Source organism: Belonocnema kinseyi, chromosome 8 (genome assembly GCF_010883055.1).
Source record: "Belonocnema kinseyi isolate 2016_QV_RU_SX_M_011 chromosome 8, B_treatae_v1, whole genome shotgun sequence".
Classification (NCBI taxonomy): Eukaryota; Metazoa; Arthropoda; class Insecta; order Hymenoptera; family Cynipidae; genus Belonocnema; species Belonocnema kinseyi.
Window position 1 is genome coordinate 124011418 of NC_046664.1, and position 19139 is coordinate 124030556.

Sequence of the window (19139 nt, forward strand, 5' to 3'; positions counted from 1 at the left end):
AACACACACACAGATATATATATGAGGTATGTTCAAAAAGTAAGGTGACTTTTCAATTTTCTTGTTAGAGGAATATTTTCCAAGACTGCTTAATTTTGATCAAAAGATCCATCGCATGACCATCGCTCAGGAGATGTTGAATGAAGTCAATAATGATCCTGATTTTCTCAAAAGGGTTATAACTTGGGACGAATCGTGGGTATATGGTTATGACGTCGAAACTAAAGCCCAATCGTCTCAGTGGAAGCATCCTGAGTCTCCAAGACCGAAAAAAACACGTCAATTTCGGTCAAATGTGAAGGTTTTGCTCACTGTCTTCTTTGATTACAGTGGCGTAGGGCATCAGAAATTCTTACCACAAGGTCGTGCGGTCAATGAGGAGTATTATATTCAAGTTGTGCGCCGTTTGCGAGAGGCGATACGCAAAAAACGTCCGGAACTTTGGAAAAGCAATTCGTGGCTTTTGCATCACGATAATGCACCTGCTCATTCATCGTTGCTTGTGAAAGATTTCCTGACCAAAAACAGCACCGCAGTCACGCCTCAGCCTCCATATTCACCGGATTTGGCCACCAGTGACTTTTTTCTTTTCCCAAAACTGAAGAGACCCAAGAAAAGACATCGATTTTCAACGATTGAGGACATAAAAACTGCATCGCTGAAAGAACTCAAGGCTATACCACAAAATGATTATCAGAAGTGCTTCGATGATTGGAAAAAGCATTGGCACAAGTTTATTATATCTGAGGGGGATTACTTTGAAGGGGACAACATAAATATTGAGGAATAGTTGCATATTTTTTGAGAAAACCATAGAGTCACCTTATTTTTTGAACACACCTCGTATATGTATAGATAAGTGACTTTCTCAATTATTGTTTGAGAAAATAACATTAAGAAAAAATTTAAAAAGAATCATTTTTATTAAAATTATCATTGTAAAATAAAAATAAAATGGATGTCTTTGTAGTAGGATCTAATTTTTTATATTGTACTATGTAGGTAAAATTTTTTTATCGACTAAAATGTATGAAGGGAAGTTAAATGAAAATAAGAACATTTAAAATAGTATAAAATGTATTCATTTATACTTTGTAGTGGAAAAATAGGTTACATATTTCTAGAATAAAGAAAGTCTGATCCATTCCGACAACGAAGTTTGCGTACATGATGCAAGATGTGTACGCTTACAATATTTACCGCCACGAATGCGCTGTTTCGACACTCGAGAAATATTATGTTTGAGTTTGTATTTGTTTAACAACTTTTCGTTAAACTTTCGCACAAGACAATCATTTTTTTCTAAATTATTCGTAAACAAATTATTAAAATCAGACAAAAGATAACCATTACACATACAATGAAGAAACATAATGCATATTGCACACAAACATTCGAAGTCGCCGTTTGTAGTCTCTTTGTGTTCCACCTGTAGAAGGTACAATTTCCCCGTAAACGAAGAAGATGTTTAGGTATAAAAGGCGGTAACCTGTAGCTGTCACAGTAGGTACCTCTTCCATCATCGCAAACGTATTGGGCGATCCAGTGAGTTCCAGGTTTAGATTGCTCATCAAAATTAGCTACAATTGTAGATGGTCTCGTCCAACGTTTAGGAATCTGATCTGCCGGAAACACGCCGCCACTCCGAGCTTCTGGGAGTCGAAGTACTTGTAGAATTTGTAGGCTGTTCATACTTTTTAGATGATATTGGTAGGGCAGTTTTTTAAATGACGTCTACCGTATCCTCATCCGAATCTTCAGAATTGGCCGTAATTCTCTGCTCATAGGTCGTAGGAGATCTGAGCGGAATAGTACTGTAGCTTTGTATTTTATTGTATGATAATGAGAGTAGATTATGGTCTTGGTGTTTCTCTATCCAGTTCTTTAGCCTGAGTGCAGTATTAAAAGCACACATAAAATTTGTTTTCCTTTTTTATACCATAATGGAAACAATACTCGCCTATAAATGGTAATTTTTTAAACGATGGGCATTTTTGTTCCTCCAAATTTATTACTTGTCTACTTGTAATTTTTTGTAGTAATTCTGCTTTTTCACGTCCTCTGGTGTACATTAGTTTGGTAGTTCGAACAATGTCACGTAGATTGGCGTGAAAGAAATTCATTGGGACATCTTCTTCAAACCACTCAATGCCATGATGATGCCACCTAAGCTAGTTATTTTGTTGTTAAGATTCATTAATGAGATCACTAAATAAAAAAGGTGGAGAAATAATCCAATAAGATATACAATAACGGTCCAAAAAATCATAGCTACTACTTTAGGAATAAATCGACCAGCATCGTCTCTAAAGCATTGTATATCAATCACGTAGTCAACCATGATGAATGTAGGAAAGAAAACCAACGACAAGTCATTAGCATAATTAATTTTGTCCCCAATCAAGCGCTAAAGTCGACAATAATCTATCTGGAGGCGTCTATTTCCAGAACATTATCATATTCCATATATAAAAGACAATTAATAGTACTAGTAAATGCCTCCTCGAATCGCACTTCAAATCTGAGACTACCATGTTTTACAAGATTCCAGTGAGAGTAACAGTTTGCTGAGAGATCAGGTCCACTAAATAACGTATGATAAGCTTCGACATACAACTTTTTATCCCCAAATGATGGCTGTAGTGGTTTAGATGGTATCTGAGTACCATCAACATAAAGAGAGAGGTGATTAATTTTATAGTTTTGAAAATTAAAAGAATTTTTGTTTCCGTTGCCATTGAATGCAATATTGTTAACAAACCCAATTATTATTCCTTTTGGCATTTGACCGAGAATAACATTATCAAGCGTTTCAGAGTGGATACCTGAGTGTAGATATAAAGCTTTTACCTCGACACATGTAATAGGATATTTTTCAGTGCCATGACATAGAGCTTTCGCATGAGCTAATAGAGTACCGGGACTAATTTTTGCTCGCCGCACAGCTAGTGAGGCTTCCTCCATATTTATACTACAGACATTGGTGCTATCCATAAGACAGAATAAATCTTTTGAGCGTACTAGTCGTAACTTTAATTTCACACCACTGATAAGAAATTTGTCCTGGTTAAAAACGTCACAGTGCAGGTCTGCAATAAGATCAATAGATTTACCAGCACTTGAATATTTTTGGCGAGATTTCAATCCCTCATTATCATTGAAATCATCCATTTTTTCAGGTGTGTCATTATACCAAAGAGAGATAGTCAGATGACTATTTTAGCAGCAGGGCCATAGATAAGTAGTTTCAATGTATGCCCGATAAGCATTAGAATTACTGGGTGGAGATACAACTTTTTGATTAAGATATACTTCCACTTGATTGAATAATGAATGTAGTAGATTGTTTACAGGACCAACTCTATCCAACTCTTCGGCATTTGCAACAACCCTAGGTAGTGTTATTAATTTCACCCTAAGATTTAGCATTGTAATGTTCTCGTCACCATGACGACAAATTTTATAGGCGAGTTATCGGTAAGGGGCGCTACCGGTTTATAGTGTACCTATTGAGAGCTTTCTATCGAAGTTTGTGTAGGAGGTATCGAAAATAGATCTAATTCAGACTTTAAGCATTCACGAAAATGAGAATGTAGAAACGACAATTTAAGAAATATATTTTTTTCTCGGACGCGAATTTTATATACTATTTATCTTCAAATATATCATCAATAGAGTGCTTCCGATTTTTATGCTTTACACACTTTTTGGTAGTCTTGTTTTTCTTTTACTATTTGTAGCTTTCTTTCTTTTCACCGTACCATGCTTTTTATTTTTTCGGAGGTTTTCTTTTTTCTCTTATTAATGGGATTTCGACTCAAGACCTTAAGTGTACCACGATTAGAATACAACTGAACCATTCGCTTCTTCCTATTGTTCTTATAAGCAGAACAATTCATAATATCGTCCATTTTATGAATAGCACGCCGTTTAAAATTCTCACTAGTTTCTCGACAGCGATTTCTGAATGAATTTATAAGCGGAATATTAGCATCCAAATCATTGATAACATTCATGCCAGTTCTAAAAGCTTCTTTTTCGTCAACTCTGCTCCTGTAGTCAAGAAAGGAAGAACACGCCGAAATAGACCACCGAGAAAGATTCCAATACCGTGACCCTTTTGATGTGGTGCGCCAATATGAATCTAGGGAATGCCTCCACCACCACCTGCTTGCAAGGCGTAGTATTCGGCATATTGGCTCATTATTTCTTTATTTCTTATCTCTATCTAAGCAATACGTTTAAAGTCAAGTGTAGCTGCCAGCGTACCAAACTCAAATGGTATTGGTGAACCAACGCGGTCCCTTTTATCAATTTCAATTGTAGGAAATCCTGTATGAAGAACTGGTATGTAATTGGGTAGTGAAAAAGTACTGACTTCAGTTGTACCAAAACAGTAATCTCTTGTATCTACAGAAATAGTACGTAAGAGTTGTGCTTTTACATCACCAGTAAAGACAGGTTCACAAATATTACAGTAAACATATAATTTATCCGGAAGACCACTAGCTAGATAAGGTGGATGTCTAGCAGTATACTTATAATTTTCAATTGGAAGTAGATTATCTGGTGCACAACTAAGAATACGTGATAATTTATCACTAAGTACCAAAAACTTAGATCAGTCATCCGACATAATTTTGCACACTGTTTTTGTATGCGTGCGTATCTGCTTTTGAATTTGTCATATTTAAATTTGATGTGTTGTCCTAATTCTGGAGGACTGTTCAGAGTATTTAAACGAGACTCAATATCGGCATAAAGGCCAGGTTCAAAGAAATTTACAATGTTTTTTTCCACATAGGAGGTTCTGCTTCAATTTCTAACTTTTCATTCATGACAATAAGTTCTATTAAGTCTTCTAACTTTTCTCTCATATTTTCATCATTTATTTTATCTTCTGTAACACGTACTTTATGTTTGTGAAGAAAACCAATACCATTCCCAATGCTTTTTCTATTTCTGATATTACCATCAAATTGTAGGAAAGTAGGTCCATCAGTCCCAGCATTCATAAGGGTAATGTGGTTTTCAATTGAATCATCATGTCTCACATGAAGAAATGTACGAGGAAATTGTATTTCTTTGAGAGGTACTACCCACGGTCCTTCCAACCGAATCTCATATGGCATTTTTGTTATGAAATTGGAAGTACTATTCTCGGGAAAATATTTCATACTACTATTGCTTGGTAAAATAAGGTAAAGTTGATTTATTTTTACAATAATTTCAAATTTGCCTCTGGAATCTAGGAATTAAATTTATTCGGGTAACCTATCCACTTAACAAAAAAATTGTTTTTTGTTTCCCTTGCCTTTAGTTTGTAGTATTTTTTCAATCTTAAATTCCTCCTCTGCTATTTCTTTATATTTTAGGCCCGTTAATTCTTGATCGTAAAAAAATCCATCAATTTCTTCTCCTGCTAAATCTTTCAACTCATAAACAAACGGCGTTTGTAATGGGTTTAGAACTCGCTTTTTTAAAAATATTTCTTCACTCCAGCCTGATTCTTAACCTTTCTCAAAGACGACCTTCTCTCGTCTGATTCTAAATTGGTTATCGACTCTGTACTTAGGTTTTTTTGTAGACCTCTTTTCCTTACTAAATCGCGATTGAATATTTTCTCATGCTTTGGATGAATTGAATACGGTAAATTTAGCCGGTTTTATTTTACTACTACTGTGCCTGGCATTATTGTAAGCATCTACAACTTGTTGTAAGATATCAATATAGCGTCGATTATGTTGATGCGTAAAGTAACGCCACATGCGTTCTTTGAGAATTCGATTAAAGCGTTCTACTACGGCTGCTTTAACATCAGGGTCACGTATTACTCGAAATTTTGTTCCATAATTTGTTAAAATTGTTTGAAAAGTTGTATCTACAAATTTCTTCCCTTTATCTGTTTGTAACCAGATAGGTACACTATTGTATCATTATAATATCATTATAATGTAATCTTTGAAATTTTCTACGAATAGGCCTATGTTTGGTAAATGTGTCTGGTGACTTTAACCACTCAAGTACTTTAGTACGAGACACTTTTCCTCGCGCAGCACGAATTATTGTTTCTGCGCCACTGTAGGAGGCCAGATGACTTGGATTGTATTATATTTCTTCTAATAGTTTCATCTCAGATTAACAGACTGCCTCTTTGTGATTAATCCTGAACCACGCTGACTCAGTGATTGATCTTTTCTATTTCTGCTACGACTTCTTGCACGAGTTCTTATATTTGGAGTTTCTCGAAGTCTATATGAATCATCAGTCTCATCTGTGCTATCGTCTTCCGTTATAAGAACGTGAAATGTAGACTATTTTCTATTACTGACGTCACGAACGAACTGTTTATCTGATTTCGCTCTTCAGTATTCTCTATTTTTCACAAGCTCTCGTGGTGTACCAAGCTCTCGAAGGATATGAGCAAACTGATTTCTAACAGCTGTAACGAATCTTTTTCTATATCTTAGTGCATCGTTAACAAGATCTGTAATATTTGAATCTTTAATACGCCGTCCGCAAATTAAAACTAAACCATTTTTATTCTATTTTACTCTGCTAGTGATATCCGGCCTTCTTAAATAATTGAGCAATAAGATACTGTTTGGCTGAAAAGTTTTGTGTACTGATGCTGTGATGAATTCCACAGGTAGAAATTCTCCATCTGTTGAATGATTGTCTGCAGTTTCATTTTGGTCATTATTTTCAATTGATGTTTTTCTATCCTCATCAACAAAGCAGATAAATTTTTGTAATAATTGGCTGTATATTTTCCACTCTTCACGTTCATCCATTGGAGAGGGTGAATATAAGATTTGACTCATTTCGGAATATAGTCTACCGAGGTTATTGCCAGGTGTTTGTGTAGTGCAACCGGGTTTTGAGGGTATAATTTGTGTATCATTACCATTCATATTTAGCTTTTTTAAAGTTTGTAGCTGCTGTTGTATTATATCCACTCGGTCACTTGGAATAAGTACCATATTTCTAGCATGCTTCATTTTTACTGGTTAAATGACTTTTAGTTCAGGATGAACCACTAAATAAATTAGATATTAATGCGCCAATGATTGGTGCTAGTAAAAGAGGTAAGAATCCACCTTTTTGCACATTAAAGTTTTTCTTCTTCTTCCACGTCCCACGGGTTTCTTCTAATTAACGAAGTAGTTTTTTATGTTTTTTTAAACTTTCATCTCTCTTGCTTTATGAGTGGTACGTTTCCCAATAATGTATTTAAAGCACATTCACAAATACATTTAACCAGTCGGGCATCCGAGGATTTTAATAAAGCACGCCTTTGATCAGAGTTTAGGTGACAGAGAGCACGCAAAACTATAGCATTTTTCTTGCCAATTAATTTATCACCTTTCGACATCATTACAATCGTGCAACTGGTACTTGTCCCTCACTGGAACCTCTCTTCATAACTTTAGCAGGTACGTACACATAATGATAAGGGTTATCTGGAAAAATACTTGTCCGAAATCGACAATTGTCAGGGGTGGATTCTTTCAAATCAAGAAGTAAATAGCCATGAGGTTGAGAAGTGGCATCTTGATAGGCTTCTTGTATAAATCGTGAATTTTAAGAGAAATGAAGAGAAATGTCTCTTCGTCCATGACCCTGATGAAAAAGATTTTGAGATATAAAAATTACACTGAGATTTTTATAATGACTACCCTTGGTAAATAGATCTACAACTGTATTATTTGAAGACTCCCTCAGTAAATCGTCAATAATTAAGAATTTAGCTCTAAGGGCGTTGGAATGGTCAAAAGATTGAGGTAAACCTTGACGTAATTCTATTGTTTTACCATATTCCTCGTAAGTTGTTTGCCACTCGGAGTAGTAAAAAAATTATAATTCAATATGTGTAACACAAACACTATCAATATGAGGGGGAAAGTTTTTTACAAAAAAAGTTTTACCACATCCAGTTGGTCCACATACCACATCATTGTTTCAAATTCTCTCCTTATCAAAGGAACGCTCCCATTTCTCGAATACCTCATAACCTGATGAACGAAGACGGTCAGTCTGAGCCTTTGTTTGTTCAAAACGATCACTTAGAGATTCAGAATTTTTATCGAAACCTAGTATTTTATCCCGATTTAATTTAAAACAATGCAGGCACCAATGCCAGTAGCAACCGTGAAATTCGTCAACTATTTTCCTATTGTCTTCGGTATTTTCACAATATCCATCGACTAATGACCTTTCTGGTAATCTAAATTCCCCTGTCCTGCATGTATGAGTAATCTCAATATCCAATTCGCGTTCTAAGGCTAATAACCATTCGATGGCTTTTCTCGACAAACACGCTCTTCGAAGAATGTCTACATCATTAATACAATATGATCTCAACTCTTCCTTGAAATTAAAATTGTATTTTCACCTGACACAATCTTTGCACCACTCGTAAAATAACTCCCGAGCCTCAAGAGATATTGGATCAGGTGAAAAACATTTTTCCTCTGCTATTTTTACAATATACTCTTGATTCTCAAGAGTATTAAATAAATGAGGAAATGTACCCTTTTTTGCCTCTTCTAAGCCGAAAGCGTCAGGCAATTGACTTAATGCAATGTTAAGGTAATTCCAACTATCAATAAATCCAGTTTGATTTATCTTAATCAAAAGGATACTAGTTCCATTTAAAATAATTTCCGGTGGATGTGTTAGCCCTTTTTTTTGAATGAGATGGCTCAAAATAAATTTAGCATCAAAAACTTTCTAATTATGCGCGTTGTGTAACACGCAAATTAGGAATGTGTATTTTAATTGATTCCTGACCAATGACAGATTCACTCTGTTGAGTTTCAAAAACATAAAAAATGTAATCTACTTTTTCATTAAAATCTGGACTTCCAATTGGTGTTATGTAGCAAAAATTGTTTCCGGACCAACTTTTTTGCACGTAAAACATTTTGAAAAGCCACATTTATGATCTTTTACTTCTAAATGGTTAATTTATTTATAGCAACGTGGACAAATTTGAAATACGGCACAAATACTATTTCCCTTCCTATATGAATCGGGATTTAAATGATTCCTCATACATGATGATCCATAAAAAGACCTGAGGCATGATTCGCATCAGTACCCTTTTTGCCACTTTCAAACACATTCTGACTTTCCTGATTACAGGGTGGTGAGGTATGGCAAGCGTTACATTTTTCTGAGCATAAGTGACTCTCAGGATTTTTATAAGCCTTGTTAGAAGGTGCACACAAATTACGACTACCACCAGCCCCTATTAAAGACAAAATTGGTGAAAAATGACATTTGGGAGCACCCTCATATAGCAAGTAAATATTTTGCTTAACTATCTCTCCTTTACTTGTAATTTCAGAAGTTCCGTCATAAAAAGCTTTTCCTGTCCCAAACCCAAAGCTACCATAATGATAAACAGTTATGGCTATCTGAACTTTCGACAGGAATTGTTGATATTGAACAAGCTTCGTAATTCCTAGGCCATTTTGAGGTATAATTACACCGAAATTTAGCGTTAGCCTATTGGCGGCAGTGCGCTGATGCACTTCACCTCTCTCACGCTTTTGACGCCAATTATTTTTGAGTTCAACATTATTTTTATCGGCCAACAATTTTCCTTTAGAAATCTCTGCCACAATGGCCCATAGCGGACATGTATATTTTTACTTTCTATAGTCAATACCGAACGTTTAAAAATATCAGTTTGTAATATGACGCGACCTTTACCGGCTGGTACCTGAACACGTGTCATCTCATCATGGAAAGTATCATCGATTTCAAGTCCTGTGGCACTTTTTACAACTTTTGCTACAAAATCCCACAGGTCTTCAAAAGACAAGTCTTTCAATGGAATGAAAGTCTTTCATGCTAACCCTTTACCGAATCCATCGGAGCAAAACACTAAACCTGCAACATCAGATGGATCGCAACAATCTGTCAAACAATCGAATAACTCCTGAAAAGCGACTTCGAACCATTCCACGGGGTTATTCTCGCCAGGTGGAGAAATTTTAAATTTCAATTTTAAACCGTACAACCCGAATTTCCTGACATATTCTACACTTTCACTGATTTGATGTATAAACGGTGAATCTTTAATAGGCTGTATGTTGCTGGTTGTTCCGGTACTGTGCTTGGGCCAGCAATCTGCGAAGTGTCAATATTTTCGTGGGGCACTGTGTTGAGTTCAGCAACCTCCATCTCTTCATTGTTGGCCATCACAGGTTGCTGCCCTGCACCGTCTTTGACATCTACTATGTCCTGTACTGTTCGCTGGCATTCTGTAAGATAATAAACAAAGAAATGATTAATTAAGAAAAATTATTATAACACGTTTTTCTCAATATAAATTTATAGGAATTGACATAATTCTACCTTGGAAAATTCGCTCCTCTGAGTCCAACAATTTGGCAAGCATATCCTCCATATTGAGATCCAACTCCTGTATAGACTCTCTTGTTATTAATTTTTAAACATCTTTCGTGGCAGCCTTTACCTTATTTTTTATGGCCACGAAAGACTTCTCATTTTCTTTTTTGTTTGGAAAGTCCATGATCTTTTTTACCCTCTTCTCCTGGACTGCCTGTCTTTTCTCCACGGTATTCCCAACCGAACCTGATCTCACCTAACCTGAATTAACAGAAATTTATTGAACTACACGTAAAGCTCTGGAAGCATATTTTCCCAGTAGCAAATGTGTGCTACATCGAATTGGTCAACTCGAGCCTAACCTAGAAATAAATCTAACCTAGCCTAACCTAACGTAAACTAACGTAACCTCACAAAACACAATTAAACTGATTGTGTTGTCCCGTTGTGTTTGCGGTATCGTTTGAATCAGCTTGGGCGTAACCTGCAAAGAGGTCAAACCTATCCTAACCTAAAAAAACCTGACCTAACCTAACCTAAGCTAACCTAACTTCACGTAACACAATTAAACTCATTGTGTTGTCCCGTTGTGCTTGCGGTACCGTTTCATTCAGCTTCGGATTAACCTACATAGAGGTTTAACCTATCCTAACCTAACAAAACCTGACCTAACCTAACCTAGCCGAAAGAAATTCAACCAAACGTGTAGCTATGTAAGCGTACAGTTCTCAGTCTTAAATGTGTGCTATATTTAATAGGTTAACTCGATCTTAACCTACAAATGAATCTAACTTAATAGAATCTAACGAAATTTTGCTCAACGCAACACAACTTAACTTAAGTTTTCCCGTTGTAACACAATAAAATTCATTTCATTGTACTACAGGTGGTTAAAAATTTAGATGCACATTACTCATTTGAAGAAACTTAGAACGACAAGTAGAATTGACCCCATTTCATTTAACCTGACAATTTTTGTATCATTTAAAATGTAGAACTGTAACTTAAATATGCAAATGAATAAGAGTTTTATTCAACAATTTTTTCTCTCTGCTTTTCTTAGACCTAAGGGATATATTTATACTATCTTTCGTGTTTACATTTTATCTTGCTTTTTATCGTAATTAAATTGATTTATAGACCTACTTCAGTCTATTTTCTGCCTGCTATAACGTGTCCTTTTTTCTTCGAAGGAACGATGCAAAGGGTTAAGCTTACGTTTAAGACCTACATTCGTTTCCCTTTTCAACATCCAGCGAAAATCAGCCATCATGACCTCGTCCCATCTACCTTGATATCGTTGTTCCATCACTTTTATGTCTTGATGAAAACGTTCCCCTTGTTCTTCGCTGAAATCACCAAGCGTCCATTTCAATTTTCGTCATGTGGCTCACGAAATTAGTATCTCTTGTCAATATTCGAATTTGTGTTCCATCAAAGACTCCTTCTTTCAATTTAGCGTCTGAATCATTAGGGAATTTAAGGGATATATACTTATAGCATTGTCCATCTTTGTCTAACGCCTTGACAAATTGCTTCATGAGCCCATGCTTTATGTGGAGGGGTGGTAGTAAAATTTTTTCTGGATCAACGAGGCTTCGGTTGATCATATTATGAGAACCAGGTTTGAGTGAATCTCTTAAAGGCCAATGTTTTTTGCTGTAATGATTGGCTCGATCTCTGCTATTCCACAGGCATATAAAGCATGGCTCTCTCGTGACACCCGATTGTTGGCCTAATATCATTGTTATGATTTTGAGACCACCACATATTTACCATTTGTGATTCGTGTAATTAACTTTTTCAAGAAGCATTTTAACATTGTTATGTTCTTCTTTGATGACCGTTGAGTGAGCTATAGGTATAGAAGCGTAAGTATTCGTGATATGTAGTAAAACAGCCTTAATGCTGCGTTTTGACGAATCAATGAAAACTCGCCATTTTTCGTCTCTATACACATTTTTCTTCAAGTGGTTCATTATTCCGTTAACGTCAGTGTAGTACACTAAAGACGTCTGTTCGTCTTTAACGAAAAACTTTCTGAATTCTTTGTCCCTGTCGCGATAGAATGAAACTTTTGTCTTTGGCTCCAGAAGATTTCTTCTTTTGAGAAATGAAGCGGCAAATTCAGCGCCGTCTTTCGGTAATCCAAGATCTTTAATAAAATCATTCAGTTCTAGTTGCGACACTAATATTGGATCGTTCAATTTCATTTTATGCACGCTATATTCGTCATCTTTTCCGTCATTTTCATCGGAATCCTCAAAACTATTTTCTGTTCGATCACTGGTTTCACTAACGTCTCCATGGCGTTGACTTTCAACTTCCATTCTATCATCTTCTAAAGCGCTTAAATCAGTCCGGCGTGCATTTTTATTGATTTCAATTGCTCTTGTGACTGTGCACACATTAATGTATGAAACATTACTTTGATTTTTGCCGTTGAACCCCTTGACGGAATTCATGCAAAAGTAGCAGTCCTTCGCAATAACGGAGTTTTTCCATGTGGTTGGTGTAGAGCACTTGCGGTACTTTTCGTTGTTTAAATTTTTTAGACGATACAACATAAGTCTGCAGGAATTGCAAATGACGTGAGGAACCCATTTTGTTTCTTGGTAGGGCAATTTACGGTCAAAACACTTTTCGTAAAGTCTTTTCACTTCCTCGTCGATTGATTTTCGCAAACTTCTCACTTCATATTTACTGCAAATGTAACCAAATGAATCTGAGCTATTCTTGCAGGCATGCGATTGAGAAATGCCCGCGGTTTTTTTCCTTGTAGCATGAAACTCTTCACCAACCAAGTGATCCATTGATGAAGAGCTACAGTTGCATGATGACGACGTCGGAGAGTCCGCTTTCCCACCCTGACCAGACGACGATACTGGGGTTTTTCCCTGCATCGTAATACACTTTTTACCTGTGTCTGTCATGACGGCATGAACGCCGTTTACCCAGGGACTCAGCTGATGTGGATCCGTTGCCCGCCGTCACCACGTGGAGGTGCCCTGGTTACAGACACAGGCGAATAATGCTAGCAACAAGCGGTTACGGAACTCCAGACATTCACTGCTATTAATTTCAAAATATGAAAGTACGCAAGAACAGTGTTGCCAGTGTAATCGGTTAGGTTAGGTCAGGTTTTGTTAGGTTAGGATAAGTTGAACCTCTATGTAGGTTAAGCCGAAGCTGAATGAAACGGTACCGCAAACACAAAGGGACAACACAATTAGTTTTTCTGTTAATTCAGGTTAGGTGAAGTCAGGTTCTGCTGGGTAAAGTTATGTTAAATAAGTTTATATCCGGCAAGGGTTGATCCTTCACAGTTGTCGACATGTTTTTAAAGTGAAAATTTGTATCACTGGCATTATTTTGAAATTTATTTACCTCAGTGCATGAATTTTCGTCATTTTTTGAGGTTATGGCTCAACCATGACGTGATGGGTGATTTTTGATAACGAATTTGAATTCAGCGCCTCAAAATCCATAGAAATACGTGTGTCTTGTTACCAGATCCGCACACTTTTTTTTTAAAAGTGTGGATAGAAATATTTGGCATGATTTGTTACAGGGGGATCGAAGTCGCAGAAAGGGCCTGGAAACGTTTTGTAATTTAATTACGGTTGCTTAGAGAAATTTTAAATGCTTTAGAAGTATAAAAAACAATTTCAAATTTCAAATTGTATTTAGAAGATTATAAGCCAATTTTAGAAATAATTCGAGTTAGTTAAAAAAACACATTTCGGAGTTTTTTAAGTTTTACGAGGCTTTGTAACCAATTATACATTAAAACTTTCTTGTTGTCAGAGAACGGACCCCCTACTTTTCAAAGGTCTCGAAAATCTAAATGATTCAGCAAGGGTAAGGTCCTGACCCAGATCCTTAAGCACTACTCAGAAAACGTGAATTTATGGGATGCATAGAATTCAAGAAATTTAAGGAATTTATTCCATTCAAGGAATTCTTTTAATCCTAAGAATTCATTAAATTCATCGAATTCAAGGTATTTATTCAGTTCATTCAAGTTAAGGAGCTTATTTAATTCAAGGAATATATTAATATAAAAGAAATCATTAAATTCATTAAATTTAAGGAATTCATATAGTTCATCGAATTAAGGAATTCATTACGTTCATGGAAATGAAAGAATTCATTCAATTCAAGAAACTCAATCAAGAAAGGGCATTTATTTAATTTAAGAAATTGATTGAAGTCAAAAATTATTATTTAATACATGGACTTCCGGAAATTTAAAGAATTTGTAGACTTCAAGAAATTCATAGAATTTATTAGGTTTAAGGAATGCATTGAAATCAAGGAATTCATTAATTTCAAGAAACTCATTCATTTCAAGAAACTAATTCAATTCAAGGCAATTATTTCATTCAAGGAATTCATTTGAGTAAAAAAAGCATTCAATTCATGAAATTTAAGGACCCCCCCCCCCCTATCCTCTACGTAAGCCTAGGGCCTACTCACCTTTTTTTTACATCTCAGGCCTGTTCTCAATTTTTAAAATGTACTCAGAAAGTAAATAAGTACCTTGATATTGTAAAATTTATTTTGTTTCGTACAGAAAGCATGAATTGCATGAGGTAAATCGAGAATTATGACAATCGAACAGTGTACTTAAGATATTAAAAATTTCAGGACAATAGCCCTTCTAAATGATTTATAATCGGAAAACTTGAAATATAAATCTCTAATTAGCAGTTTCAAAGTTAAACTGTACAAAATTGAGAATTGATTAATATAACAATTATTCCATTTTTAAATTAAACAATTCTAAATCCAAAAAGTTAAAAATTAAATTATTTTGTGCTTAAATACTAAATTTTTCCCAACCTGAACCGCAATCAAATAAAAACTTACTATGCTTTATGAAAACCCGACCTTATTAAGTACGTAAACTTTTTTCTAAAATTTGTTACCTTCAACCTACCTTTGTCAAGTAAATAGTTAAATTTTCAACCAAACAGTTCAATTTATAAAGTAGGAAGAAGAATTTCTAACGACCGTGAAATAGGTGGTTACAGTCTGTAACGGAATCAATACGACGATCGAGCACAAGCCTTGTGCGCCATAAGAATACGGAGAGACACAAGGACTACCGCCTTCTTCATTTTTCCTGCAAGTGTTTTAGCACATTGTTGACATGCAGGGATGTTTTTTAGGCCATCAGCGAGTGAAAGGTTGGCATCTCCAAGACCGCCGATGATAAGGACGATTAGTTTAACAGAATATTCCGGGTAAAATCGTTGCAACTCCCTTATAAGGTCTCGATACCTCTCTTTCTTTTCATTCTCCTTGGCTATGAGGTTTTTTTCAGCTGTTGCCGAAAATTCGACAACCAACATGGTTCGCTTCTCGAAGTCAAGAAGATCCATGTCAGGAATCAAGTGAGCAACAGAAACAATTGTCGAGAACATAAAGTTCCAGTATATGCGGCACTTCCCATTCTCGACAATTGACTCGATTTCCCTAGGAGCATTTAGAGGAGCGATATTAAGCTTAATGCCTTAAGAGCTCGGGTTGTGCATGGCACGCCCTGCAGCTATTATCAGGAATATCTTGGCTCAAAATGTGGCGACAGTATGTTAAGGTGGAAATGACTCCGTCTTGGCATGCCAAAATGAACCCCTTCGTACCAGACTTCAATCCAGGCGATTTAAGGAAAGCAAACGTTAGCTCACAAGACATTGACTGATCCTTCACATTTCTGTGGAAGATACCGTGCATCCTCTTATTGAAAAGCTGTTCACGAACGTTTTTCTCTTTTGCCTTCTTAATCCGGGCTTTTCGAAGTGAGTAATGGAGATAGATAAGATTTGATGCATTTTGCTCACCCCTAATACTGAAGTTAAGTCCGAGTGTTTTAGCAGCCTCCTCCGCTGCTTTGTACACAAACGCTCCATTTCACACTTCTTCGTGATTCCTGACCATTTTCAGAAGAGGATCTCTTCCATTTGCAACTCTATGTGCTGTACCCAGAATAATCCTGCTGTGAAGAGATTCAAGACTCAATATTCCACGACCACCTTGACGGCGTGAGATGTACAGTCGCGGAACGGAAGACTTAAGATGTATGCTTTTTTTCATGTGCTGAACCTTTCTTGTCCCGACATCAAGGGATGTGAGCTCGTTCTTCGTCCATGGAACTACTCCAAATGAATAGAGTACTACCGGGACGGCTAGCTTGTTCTTTGCAGATATTTTGTTCCTCGTCGACAGTTCGGAAGACCAAATCTGCCGGTTGAGACGTTTGTATCTGCTTCGGAAAGTATCCTTTATAGATGTCCCATCCTGAATGCGACTCTGTGGCACGTCCAGGTATGTATAAGTCTCTCTAGCGTAAAGGTGTCGTATAGCGCTTCTATCAAGAAGCTCAGGATCTTCAGGGATTAGAGATAGTGACATTGATGTAAGGCAAAAGAGGAGTGGGCTCATGGTGTCACCCTGAAAGACACCTCTCTGAAACTTGACCTTGTTAGTTGTCACACGATTTTTTCCAGATGAGATAGTAAATCTGGTTTTGCAAAGCGGCATCAATCTCTCTATGCACCTAACTATTTGCGGATGAACCTTTAAGATTTCCAAAAGACAGATGATAAGTCTATGGGAGGTCGAATCGAAAGCTTTCCGATGATCAATCCAGGCCATCGTTCAATTGCCTGAACAATCCTATCATTTAAGATAGCTGTGAATATATTATACAGTGTGTTCAGGCAAGTGATTGGCCTGTAATTCTTCGGATCAGCTAAGTTGCCTATTTTCGGCAGGAGTATTGTGCGCCCTTCCATGTTCTCTGAGTCTTTGCCCAGTCTATGCTGCACTTCGTAGACTTCTCTCCAAAATACTTCGGCCTCCTCTGGTTTGGGCGGGTGGTCGACATTAGCTGGAGGGACTTGAAAGAATCGAGATGGGTCAGAGAGAAATTGTTGATTTTCTCTGACCCACCTCTCTCTTCGCTCTAAAACTCCAATCAGATGTGATGCAGTCAATCACACACTGAGTGCGGGACGCGTACTGTCTGGCCCAGCCTATCTTTATGGCGAGTTGTTGCATTCGTCTTTTGCTCATGTGATCAACCGTTGGTTTTGTTTTACGGTACGCATCGGCCAAAGATCTCGCTGCATTAAAAACACAACCATTAATAGTCCAAAGGTCGTGTTCTTCGAAAAAATGTCCACGAAGCTCGTCATTGATTTCAGCGAGATCTTTAGGTATGAGAGAAACCTGGATGTTGATGTTTCTCCTAGTCATAAAGCATCTTTCTCGCTCTTTCGGATGCCTGTCAGCAGTTGGTCTTTGTGTCCCCTCTTTTTCTCTGTTGCCGGCTTGTTCTGGCTGTGGTAGAGTCGGCGTTCCGCTTACATAGCCCCTTTTTCGGAGTATGTCAATATGGTTTCGAATCTATGGTTTCGAAAATATGGTTTTGATCCGAAAATTGCGATAGCTCTGGATGTTTCTCGCATCACAGAGCATGCAGTCATATATATATAGTAGTTTCTGTAGTTTCTGAGGAAAAAAGTTGTTCGAGCCGACTGAAATTATTTTTTATCTTATAGTACTAACTATCAGGAAATAGAAAATAAGCGTGGCCGCGAAAAAATGCATAAATTAATATTAAAAATTAAAACAATGTTGGGAATGGCTCACATATTTTGAACGTAGTGAAATCGTGCACACTAATTGATTCTCATTTCATTGACATAAAATACAATAAAAATTTAATAAAATACAATGTTGTACCATCTTGTCATTCACTTCCTGTACCTTTTCTATAATTTATTCGAAAAAATAGGATGTACCATTTTTTATTCAAATAAACATAACTGATCTCAATAAGAAACTTCACCTTCCGTTGTTGGCTGAATCAAAATAACATTTTTAATTTCTGTAGTACTTTTGCTACATACTCGCGTTAGAACGATCATTTTTCAATCACAATTACTTATCCATTGCACCGTCGTGTATTTGAAGTTCCAGGAATGCTAGCACGCCACGTTCTGTCACTGGCAGTACGACTAACCTTGAAACTCGAGACTGGCACCGACAGGACATCTCACACACGCAAAATTTAGTAATATTTCATGTTTGTGAGCATAAAAAATAACCTTATAAATTTATTAAAAATCAATACCTGTCCATTTTCAATCACTGAATGCAAACGCGGCGTTATTATTTTATATTTCTCAATTAATTGAACTGGGGACACGGGACCGACAGGACATTTTTGATGGTTTTATGTTTTTAGCTACAATTAGAAATAATTAAGATTCATCAAAATGAGGGAGCTTTTTCTTCATATTGAGCTCTTAACATGAGAATTTTTTGTATTGACCATCTCTTCTTTATTATTGAATGCAGAGCTTGGACACAAAATGGCCAACTTTTTGAGAATTACCTATACGATTAAAAAAAATGTAAAAAAAAGGAACAGGAAAAAAAGCCGGCAACATGCAATCTTTATGGCGCCCGCAGGCTAGCCACTACGATAATAATCATTATCGACATTTATTAATTTTTTATTTTATTATTAATAATATGTACTAGTTTTATATGAAAATAATATTTTATAAATAATTGTTACTTTTACACTCAAACCCTTTGAAATTTAAATTATTCTATGTTAATTTAAATCGTTTGAATATTGACAATTCTGGAATTTTCAATCATTTTACGAGGGTGGATCAAATATAAACCGGAATTTTACAAATACTTTTCTTAGCCAATCGCAAGCACTCTCACAGTGTAGGTTCTTGTAATGTAGTGTA

The 19139-nt window shown here is 36.3% G+C and overlaps 1 protein-coding gene across 1 annotated transcript in view; it reads left to right on the forward strand.

Annotated features, from left to right (window-relative positions):
* LOC117178969 overlaps window positions 1-19139 on the forward strand; it is a 159150-nt gene that overhangs the window by 39453 nt on the left and 100558 nt on the right. The gene's annotated exons all lie outside the window — the stretch shown is intronic.